A 20133-nucleotide genomic window follows, 5' to 3' on the forward strand; every position below is an offset into this window, starting at 1 on the left:
AGTTTTTAATTTTATTCATATTTATAATATCAATGATTTCTGATTGTGCCGGGCCGTCTATTCCCTTATCCCGTATTTGATTTTAGAGGATATTTGAATTTTCTCATCGCACGTTCTCTACATCGGAAGATCGTTTTTCCGCGCGCGCGTAACGCACTCGCGCGCAAGCAATAATGCGTAACTCGTGTTGTCACCAACACGCCATGAGCGAACGACGAACGGGGGAGCCTCGCATTTATACGGCAAGTTATACGGCTACCGTAGCATAACTTTTCACTCCGGGACACGTTCGCCGACCACGAGGCGAACCCCGGCGAGCTATTGCCGGTCAGCCAGGCGAGTCCTCGGCGAAATTGGCGATGGTGGAGGATTAATCGAGCTCGCACAATAAACGATTCTCCTGCTCGTTGTTGCGTTCCGACTGTGAGTCGACGTAGTGCCTTGCATCGCATCCGGGGCTCGTCCCCTCAAAGAGGAGCGAGATTTGTCGCTCGCTTGTCGAGACAAAGGTCCCTTCGCATCATCCTTTGCGAAATAATCACCCCGATAAAAGGTATGCGACTCGATGTCCTTTGAATCGATCAATTAATAATTTCGTGTTAGGTATAAATGCGCATAGATTGAAAAATAATTCAGACAAAGGGATAGATAGAAAATATCAGAGGAGACTATTGTTTCGTAAAACTATTATACGTGATTTGTGAATAATACTAGGCTTTTTTTATCTTACGATATTTATCTTTTTTCTTATTTATATTAAACTATGATCTATAGGGTTTTCTCTGGGGGAAAAAAACACAAAGAATTAACAACCTGCTTTAATAACGTTTCATCTAAATTTTTAAGGATATATAAATGACAGTATATATAAATATGTAAGTAAAAATCACGGAAGACGGACGGACTGTATGTATTATAGGATAAGTGTTTATAAGCGACATATATTTATATTACGAGTCACCAAAGATGATTCTAACGATGAGAAATCCGATTTCTTCCGAGATCGTTAAAGTCGGGATTAATCGTGAAGGGGTTAATCAATGGTGTGTTCACCGAATGTGCGCCTGGAATTAGCGACGTCCTTGATTGTGCTGCCCTCCAGACAAGCGCCATTATCTCTGCTTTGCGGTTTTAGCGGTTTCGCAATGAGTATACGAGATCCTTCTACGCGAAGATCCCGCGGTTTACTTCCTCATTGCGCGGTGAATCAACGTCTCATCAAAGTTGCGCTCGCGTATTTTTTTTCCAGCATCCAACAGCAAAACAATTCCATCGTTATTTTCCAATATTTCACATGGACTATATAGAATTACCTTTCAGTAATAAATCCTTGAATGGGTTTGAAGTAGATGATTTCTTAATGTCAGTTATTGCGGGAAGTTAAGTTATTTGTCGTACGTATATATTAATTCAATTTTCAATAGTCACTTGAACGTGTTAAAAAAAAAATGTTGTCAATTTACTTAATCAGTTAAATGAAATAATTAATAGTTATTAAATTATATTGTTAATAGTTTACGCAATATAATATAGATTTTTTAACATATTATTGTTGACAAAGGTTCGCGCAAATCTTCTTTTGCACGTCTGGAACATCCTAGGTCATAGTTTATCGCGAATATCGCCGTAAGCAGTTGCAATAGTAAAGTACTCAACAAACGATAATAGATACTTATGCATACACACCAAAGTGGTTCTCCGCCAAACGCGCGCGGCATAAATTCTTGCCGGAATTTCTGTACACCGATAGCCTTTTCCGCGCTTCGCTCCAACGAGGCGGATCTCTTTCCGCGTATGAATCATCATCATCGTTACATCGCCAACGTGGGCCCGGCGCATCGCGATTCGCGAGGTCACTCGGCGAGGTCCGGGAGACTGCTCGAAAATCCAAGCCTGACTCGCTGCGCTAGAAAGGAAAAGGACGAATTATCCTGTCGGAAGAGCCACCGCAGCTCTTTGTGCGAGAGAACAGCTCCATCGCGTCGTCTCGCTCGAGCGGGCACCGCGCCGCGCCGCGCCGCGCCGCGCCGGACCTTCGCTTTTTCCTCCTCGCCTGCTCGTGCCTCCGTCGCGTCGCCGCCACCTGCGAGCGCGGCTTAATGAATCGTAACCGCATTACCGTGTTGCGCAACCACGCATGCATTACCATGATGTCCCGCGGTGACTAAAAACCTCCATCCTCCATCTCGTGCATCTGCGATATTAACGTGTCCCGGCGCAGTCTGTCCGTGTCTTCGGGCACAAATGGACAAACCGGCAGGGACGAATGGTGGTGACTTGCCGAGACCTGAATTTTTTGCATTTCTTTCTTAGCGAGGAGAAATCTCTTCGTGCGAAGAGATATATAATATATTCGTGACAATATAATACACACACGTCCTATTATCATTTTACGTATAATAAAGTCATTGATAAAAGTGAAGAGTGCGAATGAGATTCAAGAGTATGCCGATTTTTTTCTCTACATAACTGTTTCGACATGACAAAACTGGCGCCTTCAATCTTGTTTCCAGAATCACAAAAAAGATTTAACGATAAGGTAATTGGATTTTGATTAACTACGTATTTAGTAAGTGTTTTATCTATTTGTATTTTTCGAAAGATGGAAAACGCAAGTTGTACGATTGTCATTCTTTCTGAATCTTTTAAGACTCGCATACGGCACAAACGAATTGAAAAATTCTTCCGAGAAAAATTGTTTTGCGTGCTCCGTGACAGCTGGAGGGGGGGGGGGGTCTGCAGCTTCATTATTTTCCACATATTGATATCCGGATGCGATAATAGCCGTCCGTGTTTACGGGTGTCCCGCGTATCATCGATTATTTCCGCGTTGTACGCGCAATATTTACTTGCTATCCCACGTGCGGCTCGAGCGTAAGAATAATGCGTGTGCACACAACGCTATTAGGCACGGAAAGAATTTCGGCGCGTACGAATAAAGACCGGGATAATTAGTATAGCGCGGGGTTTCGCGCATCGCAGATCGAATGACGGAACATTCAATTCCGAGTATGGTCTTTGCGAATCCAACACTCGGTACATCGTATAACGTACCTCACACCGCACCGCCATGAATTATAACCATCATCTCGCTCGCGTGCATCTATTGCCTTTGTCTAATCCTGAACAGATGGATTTTGTTTCCGGAATGTATTACTTTCAATTTTTTTGGCTTACAGATGACAGTATCTATTTGATAATATACCATTCATTACCATTCACGCCGTATATGAAATGCTGTTTTGAGAGAAGTTCAAAACTAGCGTGAATAATTGCACGATGGACATTAAAAGACGTTAAAATCATTACTATTATGTTAAAATTTCATATTATTTCTATTTTAAACACATTGCATATCTGTAAAAAAAAGCCATATGGGGCCAGATCCGTGATGTGACTTTTTTTCATTTCCAAAGATAAAGGAAACATTGAAAGAAACGCACTTTGATGACGTCAATGACATTAATTGTAAGAGTAACACGAAACGGCAGCTCTGAAGGCCATTTCACAACAACAGCAGTTCTAAAACTGCTTTGAAGGGTGGATAAGGCACTGGCATCGATATAATGTAGCTTCCCAAGGGGATTACTTTGAAGGGGACCACAGTGATAAATCAGCAATAAGGTATAATTGTACCGTGACGAGTTCGCGAACTTTATTGTCAGACCTCGTTTAAGAAGATGGAAGCTATGGGCTGTCAAATGCCATGCACATATAACGACATACGCAATACATACTTTTGCTTTTCTTAATAGTTGTCCATGGCGGATCGATACCCATTTAAAATAACCTTCGCGAGCAGGCGACACGGCGACTATTTATAACGGGATACGATCGTATCCGATTTGGAATTATCCGTGAGAGGGCCGGAAATCTCTCATCCTTTTTGCTCGTCGAAAACGACGTGCACGAAAACAAGAGTTTCGCTGGGTTTAATGGAGACTCGCGACGAGTCTCGCGGGGTATAAGTGGAGACGAGTGAGACGAGCAAGGAACGGAGAGACTGAAATATTAATAGATCTCTGTCCTGGCTAATTTACCGCTTCCGTTTAAACCGAGGTAACAGCCTGTCTAGATACTAGAGGAGACCTCACCGGAGTCGTTGTCCGCGCGCGTCCTCTGATTAATGTAATTTGATTAAGCTTTAGTTACTTATTTTGGAAAGAAACGAAAGAAGTAGCTCGTTACAAATATACGAGCCAATAAATCGTCCTTGATTTCTAATAGAAGACCTGAAATAGAATTTGGTTCTACATTTAGATATGATCAAATCAGATGTATCTCCTTCTACTGTTCGAGGACAGACCTTGGCACGAAATTCAAATTTATCACGCGGATATGACGTAGCATTCAAGTATCAATTAAAAACGAGGTGTCCGATAGAGTACATCTTTCAGCATTTCGGTAGAAAAAGTGTATGAGATGAGACGGAAAATGTAGATATCAAATTTTTGCACCCTTATTAGCACGTAACGCAAAATTAGTTAAAATCCGCGTTAAAATTTACTCCCGGCCGGTTGCAATAATTTTATCAGAGACAAGAAAACTATACGAGGCAGCGAGTGAATGAAATTTGATTTAATCGCAACTGCATCAAGTCGCGTTTAGTTACGGTAGAATAAAAATTTTCTTTAGTTACGCGATTAAAGATTAAAATGTGTTAATTTGTATTCAACGCTATTGGTATGTATATATTTTATTTGTATCCGTTTGGGTGAACACGGATACAAATAACGCCGCGCGTAATTCAGTTATTACGCGGAGAAAATGCGAATGTGTTATCACGTGGAACTTAAATAACCGCGAATGATATACAGGAAGGAAAAACGAATCACATCGTCCCGTTCGGACGCGTTGCCGGTAATTGCGCGTCGCATTATTCAAACGATCCGCGTGCGTGCGATCGCGGTGTGTTTACACGCGTTTGCGCACACGCATTTACGAAACGACGCGACGAGCGTGGGTGCATTATGGGCCGTGAGTAATGCGCCTGCATTGGCGTGGGCAACTGCGGACCGTTTCGCGGAACTTGCGTTTGTTTACGCGCGTTTTGCATTTTTCAATCGTGCATTAATGCTATTACAAATTGATGCGTTATCATCTCACGGAGCAATTGAATGTTATTATTTTGTAAGCTGTTATGCAAATAGCTTCAAAGTTTAAGAGGGTTAAGGTTTTTGTACGACAAGCGACAAGCTTTAGAAGAAAAAGAAACAGTATTCGTATGAAACAACGAAATAGATTAAGGCTTCTGTTCTTTTACTGTAGCTATCTTGGATTGATCATGTCAGAAGCGAGAAAATATATCATCAATATATATATATATATAATATAGATATATATATAAATATGTATATATATATATATATATATATATAATATATGAAAATTCTTGCAACGTACATATTAAAATAAAATTGTTCTACAACAAAATAGCGTTTGTAATCGATAGAATAAACTTGTAGTAAAACATATACCGAAAACTCTACTTTTTGTTTGGGTAATCCATACCTATATGTTGAACTGAATGTTGTGTCTAAAATCAAGGACACAAAACAAGCTGTTTGACAGCTGCCGAATTGACATAAATATTTGCTTTCACATATTAAATTGTAACAAAATGAGAGCCTTCGGTATATTTTAACACATTACGACAATTATTTTAAATATAAAAATACTATATTAAAACGAAAAATAACGCTATATGTTGTAAGAATAATTTAGCTTTTTAACATCTTTTCACGCCTTTTTAGTTCATAATTTTTCCAAGAGTGGCGCTGTGTGTACTTTCATATCGGCTATTTTTAATTGAAAATTTACTGTTTATTTTTATCACGGTTGTTATGAGATCATTTTAAAGTGGTAAACGACTATGATAGTTGCGGTCCACTTGACGCTACAATAAATGCTTCGAAGCATTTCTCTTCTCCTTTCTTTCAATGAAGAAAGAAAGAGAAGAAGGACGTTTCGAGCATTTGTAGCGTCAAGTAGACCGCAGCCTATGTTACATATCTGTAAAAAAAAACTCAGTTTCGAGGAAATTTGTTTCAGTTACTTTTACAAATCGTAAAAAGTTTGCCTAAATTTTGACTTTTGAATTAATGAAAAAGATTACCGTATTATCTCTTATCATGAAAAATATCATATGTTGGTTGATATTGACTGAATAAAAAAGAGGAGGAATATTTTTCAATTTCTGCGTAGAGGGAAAAATTCCAGTCAAATTTGCTAAATGAACGGTCACGGGTTGCCGAATCAACATTTAATTACGCGACTCAGTTATTTCGTTCTCTAGTGTAACGAGAATTTTTCTGTTCCTGCTTCGGTGCGCTCCGGCAAAATGTAATAAATTGTTTGAGTAATAAAATATTTATCCGTTGGCCGGTTGTACGTCTCTACTGAAAACATCTTTTTTCTCGATTTATAGCACGAGCGTCATCGATCGGGTCGCTTTTTAAGCGGAATATAGCTCTGGCGTAAATTGTCGTAAATTTATCGTTAATTGGACTGACTTTCAGAAAAAAAGGACACGACGTAAAATACAAATTACACCGGAGAAAATTTCATTTTATTAAATAAATTAGCTACTTACATTTATTAATGGCATATTCGGCATATTCAATGCTGAAGCTATTTTATCATAAATTGGTATTAGAACAACATATAAATTCGTTCATTGAGTTTCCTAATATATTTCTATTGTTACCTAATTTTTAAATATCATCACGTGACTCTCTGTGTTCTTTTAGTTTGAATATATATATATATATATATGACGAAATATATTCTACTATATTATAATATTTTTTTAAGTCCTACGATCTTTAATTTCAGAAGATTCATGAGCCCCCTTCGAAACTTGCCGTCCAGCCTTCATTCGCGATCGTTCTCGACCGAATGATTCGAACGCCCGTAGAAATCTGTCGGTGTAATTGGCGGATAATTCTCGAGAGACTGCTACTCGGGATGCCGGGCGCGTTTGCGCTTACTCGGCAAAATTCGTCACGCGGGTCACCCTCATTGCCGCGCCGCCCGGCGATACGTTTGCGTCACCCGGTACTCTTCTCTCGTACGCACGAGAGATGGAGAGAGAGAGAGAGAAACAGAGAGCCCAGCCAACGGACAAACCGCAGGGATGCGCGCGGTCCAGCAACCATCTCCCCTCTCTCCCGCCCGCTCGCCCTTCGCGGGCGCTCATATCCTTCCATATCCACTAACTGAATTAACCGGTCGCAACGGTGTACCGTTGCACGACGTACGACGCGGCGCGCGCGGACATTCACGCATATTGCGCCGATACCGATCCGCACGAACTGCACATATCCTCTCTGCATATGAACGCCGTGCGTCAGCCCGACCCTCCGGCCGCAATATATTACCGCGCGCGATGTCTCGTGCAATTTACGTACGATTATGCAGATGCGCCCGAGAGTGCGCCCACGTACGCTTCTGCGGCACGGGAGGACGCGAGACGAGAAGGAAGAAGGGTTGGGTTCGCTCAGTTGCGGTCGCATCTGTCAGATCGCCGTTTTTCGATCGCGATCTGTCTTGACAAACGCCTGGTGCTTTGCAAGCATGTTGCAAGTTTTCCGAATACTTACTTACACGGAAAAATTCCCTTTTTATTAATAGTAGAGAAATCTTTATTATATATATATATATATATATATATATATATATATAATAAAAATATATATATACATTTTTATTAACTCCTTGGTTGTTAGGCGAAAAAAAATCTTGTGAGCCACACAAAAATGCTTTTGACAAAAGTAAATTTTTAATAAAATTATTTAAAAAGTGCTTTTTTTCTGGAGGTTTTTTTGAGTCGCTGAATCTAAATCTGAAGTCAAAATTTCTAAATTTAAAATGGTGGAAAAATTTATAAAATTTCTTATAAATTAATTTTTTATGCCAACTAAGCGATATTTTAAATTTTTTAGTCATTATATTAAATCTGCCATTTAAAAAATGACAAATTTTAATTTTAAAAATAGAATCAGCAGCTCCAAAAACCCTTGAAAACTTTTTATGCAATTTGAACCATGTTTTGAATTTTTTACTCATTACATTGAATTTGCCATTTTGAATTCTTTAATTTTTATTTTGTATTTGAAATCAGCGATTTCAAAAACTTTTAAATATACATTTTTATGCAAATCGAACAATTTTTTTGCATTTTTGGTCCGCTATTTTAAATTTCGCAATTTTGATTTCAGGTTTTAATTCAGCAACCTTATGAACATAAAGATATGGGGCCCTGTTCTACGTGCTCCGTTAAAAGTACCTTTTCTTAAATGTGCGGATTTTTCCGTTATGAACAGTTCTGGCCAGTTTTTTTGTGGATATTTCCGTCATTATGACAGTCAAGGGGTTAATAAGACTTATTTAATTGTTCTACTATATAAATAAAATAATTTTATATTATATAAAAATATAGGAACGTAACTTTGACAAAAAAGGGATTGAAGAATTATAGTGCTGTAATAATATAGCGCGCGCGTGTAAATAAGATGGTCGCATAATCGATTTTATGATTTTCTCGCTGCTTTCAGCTTCTTCTTGAGAAACAATTTGCATTGACAGGCAACCGAAACGACTCGCGGAGAATCGGAGTGACTCGATTGGCCCATTAATCCTGCGTTCGCTGTTTATCAGATGGGGATATTAACGCCGCGAGCTCGAGTTGCCTTATGCATCGTGAGCCAAAGCGTGTTGCGAAACACGCATATGGTTTAATTAAAAATTCTAAAAAATTTGCGCAAACAGTTTCCTTAAATGCAACGCTAAGGGTTAGAAAATGTTTTATTCCACAAGTTAGACGGTTTTGCGGTTATTTTTTATCGCAGAAACCACTTGAGGGAGTAAACGTGAAGTACATTCTTGGATCAAGAACGATGTAATAACAGACATATTAACAATATTTTTATATCAATTATGGTACAAGCTTGATATCGTCTCCTATCTTTTCTCCTTTGAACGAGGTTTGTGCGTGATCATTCGCCGAGTTTGGCCTGCGCGAAAGAGCGGGTCGACGAACCTGCGAGAGTCACTCTCGCAGGCCGAGCACAGAAACGACATTTCCGGCGGCGCGCGAACATAGTTTTTTTTCTTCTCGCTCGAAGACGTGTTTGACTGTATAAACTCCGATGGCTAACCAATCGGATCACGTTGTGTCGGCCTATGTCTGTGGGGAAACCGGCCGTGCGACGACGGTGTAATTGCCTTTTTAAAGTTAAACCGACTTGTAGCACGCTGTTCCGTCTTCGTCGTTCGCGCCTCCTCTAAACACTCGCAGACATTCCGCAGACCGCAAAGCGGATTTCTCCGCGATTCTTTTTTAAGCATGCGCGCGTCGCGACAAATGGATTCCGTTCGTGAATTAAATCGCGAAACAATAAAAGTTGTATCGTACGTCAGTAACAGCGGTACGCATTGAGGTCGTTTTAAATTACAAATGATATTAGCGGTAATTTTGTGAATAAATGATACGTATATTTGCGCGCAGCGCAGGTTATTCGAAGCATTCATTGTCTTTAAAAGTCGAGAATTAGCCAGAGTGTAGGTAACGGATGTCGAACACGTTGATTCTAATCTTTTTTTAATTAGTTAGATAATTTAATTACGTAAATGTCTTTGCCTTTTTTATGAATAGTCTTGAATCTTCTGTCTCAATTAGACTTGACATTCAAAGTTCTGGACATTTCGACGACAAATACAACGTTGTTAGCCCTAGAGTATTCGTCCTCCGATAATGCATTCTCCATCTAGCAGGACTCTCGTTTTAGATCGCACATCATCGGCTGCGATACGGTATACGTATTAATGCGTATTTTGCGATAACAGGAAGGGCGGAAACGACGAGCGGGCAGATAGCGGGGCCCTCCCGGTATGTACACGTGTAACCGTGCGGCCCATATTAATCCGCGCGTGTCGCATTGATCTATCATTGTCCTGCAGCCCGCGGGTGATATACACATCTGAAGTTGATACATAATAGATCGCGCACGCTGCTCGGTACGACACAAATAGCGGCTACGCGAATGTGGAATATACATGTGTGTGTGTGTGTGTGTGTGTGTGTGTGTGCGTGCGCGTGTGCGTGTGCGTGTGCGTGTGCGTGTGCGTGTGCGTGTGTGTGTGTGTGTGTGTGTGTACACACACACACACACACACACACACGTTCTCGAATGCATGGCGTCTGCCACGCGCACACACGACGCGCGTTATACATATAAAAGTCCAGTAACCCAGTTCTTTTGTCTTTACCTCCTTGATAACACGCGCGCGGCGTCCGATTGTGCCGCACGAATGTGCACAGTGCCGTAGTGCCGGGTCGGGTGCACTGGTTTGCACAGTTAGTGGATCGCGCGAGTAAAAGTAGAAGGAAATATCCTCAGCGAAAGAGCGAAAGTGTCCCGGGATAAAACCGTGACGCAAAACTATCCGTTTAAGCAATCTCTCTTTTACTTTTGCTAATGAAACACTCTTGAATCCCTGCATCTTTCAAGTGTTCCATGAAACATGTTGGAAACTAGATATATAGAATTTGAGTCGTACGTTAATTTGTTGATAATTTCTTAATAACATCCTTTTGATGTGTCGCACCACTTGGTATTTTCTTACTTATTGTTAGTAAAAGTGTAATACTTTCACGCGCTATCATCTGAGCTATCATTTGAATAACATTTAAATCACTTAATTGTGATACAAAACCAAACTGTCTTTAGATTTTTGGTGGTATTATTTAATAATATTATTATCTATTTTTATATATATAATATCTACGTATTATTCTCTCTCTCTCTCTCTCTCTCTCTCTCTCTCTCTCTCTCTCTCTCTCTCTCTCTCTCTCTCGTTACATTTATATTAGTATTATTATATTTATTTTAGTATTATTTATTATTTATAAATATAATTAGTATATTATTTACACACCTATTTTTGTTTAAAGTTTAAAGTAATAGTAAAATAAATACGTTGAAATCCCGAATTTTATTTTTGAAATTAGAATGTGCTCAAACTACTGAGAGAGGTCGGTAAGATAAACTAAAAGAAGATCAGACCCTTGCGAAGCAAGGACTAACTTTTACATTATACAGGAGGAATGGTTCCTGCTTTACGCGATCTTGTTTCTCTTTTGGAGTGTGTCTCTTGGCGATTCGAATTTCTCATCCGGAAATTAAGCCACGTTTAGTTCACATTGTATATAATCTAAGTGTCGTTATGCAATTTAATTTAATAAGTATTAACATTATACCCGCGCGCGAATCGATCTGCGCTTCGCGAGCAGCGGATGCTGTTTATATCGAGATTATTTTGTGAGTCTCAACGGCTGCTGCACGACCTACGCGGATTTCATCTCGATAAAATCTTCCGCCTGGTAACACTCGGTATTATACGCACGAGCGTGAAACAGTAACGAACCGTGCAGTGTCGCGCTCGCTTCTGTCGATTTCTATTCTATATGTTTCTCCGCCACTTTGTCGCGCATAAAGCGACTATATCAGGCGTGTGTACACGTGTGTGTGTTGTGTGTATGCGGTTACCTCGCTCACAGAAACTAGCGGTTTGCGGCGTCGCGACCAGTTCTTGAATGAGGCTGCGCGTGGACTTAGGCACCGTTCGTAAAATCTGAATCCGCACGCGTGATGGTACGAGTCTCATTTTGGATTAAGGCATAATCGAATTAATGGATTAAGGCAGAATCGTCATCTTAATTCTTTTTGAGATCACCAGAGATCTTAAGAACAATTGTCTAAAGAAAATATATTAGAAACAAGTAATGAGATCTTTATTTTTTATTCTATTTAATAGTCGCTTAGAAACGATCGACGCTAAAAGAGTTTTCAATTATATTTTACTGCATATCAAAATAAACTGTCTCTTGAACTGTGTTTGCATATTGCCAATGAAAAAAAAAAACGAGAAGAGTTTGACGGACGAAAAAAGGAGTTGAAGCATCCTCGACTTTGAGATGCAAAATTCTCTAAGCAAATAGGTAAACATCGAGGAAATAGACGCAATGCGTTGAAAGCTTCTTATTCATAGATCATTATGCAGATCACAAGGATGCATTATACAAATGTATTCCTTGATGCATTCAAAGCTGATTTTTTCCCCGCGGAAATTTAAATAAGAATAATTTAACGTAGTAAGAAATTTCTTTTAGAAGGTATTTGAATTTTACGAAGAATTTGACATTTGACATACTTATATCATCCGGGTTTCATCGTTATCATCTATATATCAAATAATTCGCTATTGCATATGAACGTGTTAAACTTATCAGCATAACATTTATTTAGCATGATTATTAATTTTAATTTTAATTAATTTGACAGTGAAACTAGTGAATGTCGAAATTTTCGAGAGGGTAAAAGCGAGAGAGAAAGAAAGAGAAAAAGTATAAAGCTCGTTTGTGCTTTTCGAACTCGGGAGGTCTAAACCGCGCCCTTGGTTTTAATGGCAAGCGAACTTTCCTACTCCCCGAGTTTGAAGTTCCAAGTAACTCGATTAATGTGGATACTCGGTTTGCCCGGGATTACTCGCGGCCGTGTAATTGAGTCTAATTCACACCGTGGCGCACCCGTGACTAATGATAAGGCAAGCATACCTGAAATTTAGTTTGTCGGACTCGGACGCTCTTCCCCTTTTTTCCCCCTCTCTTTCTTTTTATTCATCCCTCGTTAATCTGTTGCTCGCGCGCGTTGCGATTAAGTATGCCGATACTTTTTCCTTCGACACTTCGGAGGGTCTTTGAAATGAAATGATTTTCGTCGCGCGTACGCGACGTAGGTGCATGAATTTTCGCGGAACAGTTTGTTCGCTTTTCCGCCAACGAGGATTGCAGTCGGCCTGAGCGATTGCGAGATACATCATTGCCGGTAAAGGGGAATGAGATATGTTAACATATTTTTCTATATCGCGTTAACAAAATTCGTGAAAAAATACAATTGTTCTCGTGCATACAAAAATAAAAAATTGTGTTTGTTACATTTCATACATTAAATCAATAAATAAAAAATGGGTGTCTATTTATTTATGTGAAACATTTTTTCGTCAAATCATGCTTCTGTGTCTTTTGAACGCGTGGATTTATACGTAAATATATGAATTGATTTAATTGGGATCGTGATTTATTCTCATTTTTATAGTAACATTGAACATGAATATGAATGTGCTTGTCATTATTAATTTTTCATACAATTTTTTACCTATTTTTATTTTATTTATAAAGAATACTAGATACATAATTATTTTTAACATAAGAAACGATTTTTCGTAAAATCCTATAGGTACTTCCGTGTCTTTTGAATGTATGAGTTTACGTAAACGAATTAATTTATTGGGATCTTGATTTATTCTGACTCGTAGATATATTTTTAGTAACATTGAACACATATGAATGTGCTTGTCACTATTCAACTTTTCACAAATATTTAATTTGGTATTTCTGTTTTATTCGTAAAGAATATGAGATTGATATATAGATATATTATAATGCAATTGTCGACATAAGATATGTTGCGATGTAAAAGATGAAAATTGATAATATTATCTATATAATATTTTCGACTGGATCTCTCTCTCTCTCTCTCTCTCTCTCTCTCTCTCTCTCTCTCTCTCTCTCTCTCTCTCTCTCTCTCTCTCTCTCTCATTAACGAGAAAGGAAGGATCGCTAAACGAACGATATAGATGAAGTTTCGGTACGTTGAAGATAATATCGGTTTTTGCATGAAATATAGATATACGGATACGGATTATTATTCATCTTTCTTATACGTCACTTCTCATATATACGAAATACGTGCACTCGCCTCGAACACTACACCTTCTGCATACGGTCGACGTTACTGAATATATCTTTCGCTTCCAACTATTGCACGTTTACAACGAAACTTTCAGGACGTTAGAAGTCTAAAATTACTCTGCCATTCTGCGGGATCTATTACCGTGCCGTAAACATTCCGTTATATTACGTACCGCAGATACGTGACATGCGATTTTTCAGGACGATGCACACGGCCGTGGCCAAAAATATAGGACGCGTTTAAATAACGTGCGATACGTCAAAACAGCCTGCGTGCTGCGGAGAGAGGCCACGGCTTACAGTCAATTTTATTTATATGCAGAAAGAACGGGAAGTCAAATATGAGTCAAGTGCCAGGTATAAGATTCTCGGTTACAAGAGGAACGATTCTATTTTTTCTGCGTTACATACGTTGAAAATGTATCGCGTCCGTGTGCACCGTTTCCCACTCGAGGTTTTTCAAAAGGAATAAACGTATCTATATATGAGGCGCAGGCGTTGCACGGCCGGATGTCGCGTATTAAGACGAATTAGCGTCATTTATTTAGAGAGAAAAACCAGAAGGATAATAGCCGGTCATATGGCATAACGGGTAGCGTAATAATAAGGCCTGGTCATTATCCAGTCCCTAGACAATCTCCCGCGGGCGAGCCCTCCGTCCGTCGACCCATCTAAGGGCTATCTTTAAACTTTCGCGATCTCCGCCGAACCTTGTAATCACGCGCGTATCTTCCTTCAGTCATTCTGTATACGCTATATCTCCGGTAGAGTATTGTCTGAAAACACGCCGCCAGTTAATTTTTGCACAGTCGACGTCATTTTGTTTCAATGTTACGGCGACTACGGTCTTTTCAAACTGTTGCGAGTCCGCTGTTTTTGCAATGTTCCCCAACATTGTGCTCTAATTATAAAATAAGCGGACGTGTAATTATTATTTATGACGTTATGACATTCTCTATTAGAATTATTCATTTAAATTAAGAAAGGAGGATATTAAAAATAAGCCATTTTCATTGACGAAACTTTAACTAATCATTGGAAACTGTGTGCGTGTGTGTTTCTGAAAAATGTGAAAATAGAAACAGAAAATAACAATTATTTGCCCATCAGGTCCGAAGAGAGTTGTGAAAATCGGGATTTATTATCGGTTGTTGAAGAAAATCATATAAAGTGGTTTTTAAGCTCTGTGTCTTTGACATGTTTTTAAAATAAAATCACGTGCACATTTATGTGCTGAAAGGTGAGTAGTAAATATAGAGAATTAGTTTGTTTTCTTGGTTTACACAATGTTGATTTGTTTTGTATACATGCATGCAGAGGGATCCGAAAGGAAAAAAATCTACTATCAAGAGACGCGGTAGCCTCTCACGTCAAGTATATAATTTTTTAACAAGATACAAGAGAAATACATCCTTTCGTAAGCGATTAACAAGATTTTATATTTTTTATCTAACACAAATTCTTTACTTGAGATACTTAAAAGTAAAAGAAAAGATAGGAAAAATCGAAGGGGGTTATTTATCATTACCTCCCTCAGTTCCGAGACGCTTACGACCGTTTTACTTGTCGTATGTCTTTTCTACTTTACAGGCATATCTTATACATGTACAATATATTAATATGCTGTAGGATCTTCCGAATGATGGAGCAAGAACCGTGGTTGATTATCGTATATAGTTTATTGTATAAACAGTTAATAAAAGTATGTCTCGTCACCATACTCTCAACGCAAATGGCACAATGCTATACGATGTTTTGCTTGTTCTGCTTGTTTTGACTTTGACCACGTCAAAACATCGTATTTTATTGACTATCAAGAGTATATATACGGTCTCAAAACTCAACAATGTAACTGCATTATTCTCCAAGTTTGGCTACGTTCATAAAAAACAAATACTTTTGTTATGTTCTTGTTGATAAATCTAAACTTGGCTTATCTAGCATAACTGGTCATACGTGTACTTGCTGTTTTCACATTGCGATAATTCTTTAATTGTTATTTTAGATTTGTTCGTTTGATCAACCATCTATTAAAGCTTCTGCAGAATACTTGAATGATTATTTTACAGACGAAATCTACCAAAGCTCTGACGACAACGATGAATATGAATAAAACAAAGGAGAATAAGACAATGAAGAAGAGGAGAAAATAGAAAGGAATAACTAGAAAAGAAGAGAAACGGAAAGCTAAAAGAAGAGACTGCGCGCGGGCGCACACGCACGCACGCGCGCGCAAACATGCGACCAAATTCCCTCGCATCCTTATTCGTCATTCTGAGTTTGGCTAAGAAGGGAAAAACGCACATTTTTCATAATCTATATACCTGTACAACACTGTATATTAATGTAAACCAAAATTACTACTCATAAATTTTCAACACAAATGTGCACGTGATTTTATTTTAAAGACGTATCAAGGGTACACAAAATTTAAAAAGCATTTCATATAATTGTTTTTATAATAAATCTCGATAATAAATTTTGATTTTCGTAACTTTCTCCAAGTCTGGTGAACAAATAATTGTTATTTTCTATTTCTAGAAAATCATTGGAAACAGTTTCCAATGATTAATTAAGGTTCCGCCAATAGGTCAAAAATGGCCCATATTTAATATTTTCCTTTCTTTATATATACAATTGGATGTGTGTGTGAGATTTGAGAAAGAAATATGTTACTTAAATATATTATACGCAATGATTCAGTAAACGTTCAATGTAAATGTTTAATAAGACTTAAAAATCTGACTATTTGTACGCAACGATCCTATAAATTACGGGACTTATGAAACGACGCGGTTAATGAGCTCGTTAAGACCGCGGGACATTATTAATTTCGAACAGCACCGGGGCAAGTCGCGCAAGCCACAAAGACGAGACACAGAAATTCCCGCGGCGCGATCGCACTCGACAATATAATTTCTCACGGAATTGCACGGATCGCCGCTGCGTATGCATTATTTGGTACAACGGTCGACCTACGCACTACTCTTTTGCCACCCGATATATACGAGCCATTGTCTCGGGACTCGTTATGGCTGTGCGATGTTGAAATTACGGGCGGATAGCCTTAGCGTTGCTGCGCGCACGATGCCCCTTTCAAGAGGGCCCGGTATTATATTTGCTAATACCCACGAACGCGAACGGACGGACGACTCTCACCGCGCCAGCAATCATCAGCGCGTAATTAAAAATGAAACACGGAAAATCCAAGCAACGCCATTCCGTTGGCGGCGTTCGCGAAATTTTCGTTATTTAGCGCATTTTCGAACAGTACGATTCACTCGAATGTGAGTTAATTACCGGTGCCACGATCCTGCCAGGAAATTAGCTTGTCATCGTAAATTATGGTGGAGCGTAGATAAAGTTTGCATGCAAACTGAACGGCGCAGGATGTGGTAAAAACGGCAGGAAGCAGTTTGCAAATTGGAATTTTTAGAAGCGCGCCCGCCGCGCCTTATCTAATTTGGTATATTTCTAGGTATACAATTTATATATATATCGTTATATATCACGCGGTCTTTTAAGCAAAAAGATTAATTTTTAAAATCCGCAAAATGTTTTTGACGTTGAATTTGATTTATGCGAGATTTTTGTTTCACATTTTTACATGCGGAAAAATAACGCGGCGCGGCGTCTCGCGAGAGTGCGATATATCTATGGATGTGCACGTGTGTAGTGAGAAATTGGTCGCCATACGCGTGCAGCAGCGAATGGATAACACGTGCAGATGTTGTGCGATTCACGTGCCTCGCGTCATTAACGGCTGCTGCACGACAATGCAATGCACGACAATTGTCCGCAAATAGATATCGGTGTATCGTATCTAAAGTCGTGTCTAAAATCATACACATGCACGCATATATTATCGCGTGAAAAAGCTCTGTGTGGCCATAGAACACTATTTGATGAATTTTTATTAAGGGGATCCTAAAGTCGTCCGTTTTTACTGTGCAGATTATATAAAAATTCTACAGTTTGTTGTCACAAAATGAGAACACTGTGAAACGTGGATTACATGAAAAAATAATATAGAGTCCTCAGAATCAGGCTTACAATTAGACTAATATAAAAGATTAGTGTGAAAAACTTAAAAGTGAATTAAAAGTGAACGCGATGCCCGCACAGAAGAGTATTAGAATACATGATTCGCTGCGGGGTGCATTAGTGCATAATACTTTAACCTTAGAAACGGATTTTTAATCTGTAAAGCCAATAAAAAAATACGTTTGTTTTAAAAAAGTCACGTTTGATCGGTAAAACAGACGATTTAAGGCTATGGTGTAAAGCGAACGCGATTCGATATGACATCTGAACATTATTGTGATCTCGAATCATAAATCCCGTTAAGATGAGGTGTACGATGAGCAATGTTCAATTAGATAGACTGATAGACATCATAGAGAGTCACACGTGAAGAGATTGGAGTCATTTACATATAATATCACGTTTCACTTTTACGTGCACGTGCACGAATATATATCGCGATGCTCTCGCTCTATTTGATCCGATGGCAGTTACGAGATTAGCGCTTCGCGAGGATGAGGGACCGCGGACGAGTCCTCATCGATGCATAAGTGAAATATGAAACGTTACAAGGCTTTACACAGTCGATTCATTAAGGATAATGCATTACGTACGCGGCACCGTGGCGGAGCAGCACATTACCGACATTTCTATGCGGAGAGAAAGGTATCGCCGTCGACATAAATCTCGGCGCAAAGCACATGCATATAAGCATGTATCCGCGCGCGCATAATCGCGTGGCGCGCAAGAAAGCACTCTCCACGCCTTTCTTCCTCGGGTTCTCTCTTTCTGCCTTTAACGATCGTTGACGTCGACCGCGTGTCGTGCAAAACGCGGTGTGTAATAGCAGCGTGTTTCAGCACATCCGCCTGGGTATTCCATAAACAATATTCAACTTCGAGCGGTCGGCCGGGTCCCGAGGTAGTAGAAGCCCGTGAAATTGATTTCATCATCCGGTGGCGTTTTAACCAATCATTTAGGACAGAATAGAAGGTAGAAATATGAGACGTCCGTTGTGAGATATTATGAGGCATCTAATTTGTTTACCATAATTTAGGGATCTGCGTGAAATCAAAAGAACGCTTTGCATTTATTCGTACCTGAAGTTTAATTTCTTTGAATGTTTATAATATGAAAACTACGTCAATATCTTGACATATTTGTTAAAGAGAAACTAATTCTAATCTGGAGAGAAAGAATTTACACGTGCGAGAAAATGCGAAGCGCACGGAACATCCTATAAATAAATAAATATATTTATAATATATATATATATATATATAATCGGTACGTATATCTGTGTATATCCAGAGATAAGGTATATACTGCAAGCTAAACGTAGAAGTTTACGAATCCCTTTGCGTCGGCAGATAGTACCGTGTTGTACTTGAAATCCGAAGTTTCGGGATGCTCGCTGCATCTGTTTCACAGTTTCTATACTAGTCAGGATATTCGCATGGCAGAATTTAACGTCGCGAGCGACGCAACGGCGGCCGCTGTTTATCTTTCCGAAGCAAAATTGCGTTCTACCGAGAATATATATATTTCGGTTCGTCCGCGGTTCTTTGGTGGAGAGAACGTACTAATCGTGCATTAATTAACGAGCGCGTTAACTGAGAGATTCGGCATGAGCAAATAGGAATACAGCTAGTTTATAATCTAAACACGCGGCAGTGGGAAATAATTATAAGACGTTACATATCGCAATTAAAATTACGAATAATAATGAAGAAATTATTTATTTCAGTAAAACGTGTGTAATACAACAAAAATGTAGCATCTATTTGTAACTAGTAATTACCCAAAATAAATAAATTAGTTTTAGAAATTATCTATACTATATAATGAAACGAATATTGCAGTTTAATTAATGTTAATTTAACGTCAGCTAAAACACGACTCACAAAAGTATTAAATACATTTCTTTTTCAATTGCTCTCACGCAATTTCGCATAACAATCAACATTTCTTTTTATTATCAGGAATATTTTATAAGAATACTAAAAGTGTAATTTATTAGCCGCAATAAAATTCTCTTTCTCAAATGTTCAGATAAATACGTGACAAGTTACTATAGACATTTATCATAGGTATTCCGTTTATATGTTACTAAATTGCAATACAATGAAGCAGGATTAACTTCCGAGACGCGAACTTGAGCGATTAACAACGGTGAATATCACTGATACTCCCGTGCAGTTTACGAGTTTATACGAATTCTGTCTACAAGCCAAGTCGCTATCTTGAACAGACTCGGAATTGCAATCGCGACCGAATCGCCCGAGGAAGCGCGTCTA

The 20133-nt window shown here is 38.9% G+C and overlaps 2 protein-coding genes and 1 long non-coding RNA gene across 7 annotated transcripts in view; 2 read left to right on the forward strand and 1 right to left on the reverse strand.

Moving 5' to 3' along the window:
- The window catches only part of LOC143895589 (proton-coupled amino acid transporter-like protein acs), a 231777-nt gene that overhangs the window by 136053 nt on the left and 75591 nt on the right, over positions 1 to 20133 (reverse strand). The window lies entirely within an intron of this gene.
- The window catches only part of Scalloped (TEA domain transcription factor 1 homolog scalloped), a 167242-nt gene that overhangs the window by 74501 nt on the left and 72608 nt on the right, over positions 1 to 20133 (forward strand). The gene's annotated exons all lie outside the window — the stretch shown is intronic.
- Positions 1918 to 19656, forward strand: LOC143895593 (uncharacterized). Its single transcript, XR_013256367.1, has 2 exons — positions 1918 to 2539; positions 15883 to 19656. It is a non-coding gene; the product is annotated as an uncharacterized LOC143895593 (long non-coding RNA).

This window comes from Temnothorax americanus, unplaced genomic scaffold (genome assembly GCF_048541705.1).
Source record: "Temnothorax americanus isolate GAGA-0224 unplaced genomic scaffold, ASM4854170v1 Scaffold16, whole genome shotgun sequence".
NCBI lineage: Eukaryota > Metazoa > Arthropoda > Insecta > Hymenoptera > Formicidae > Temnothorax > Temnothorax americanus.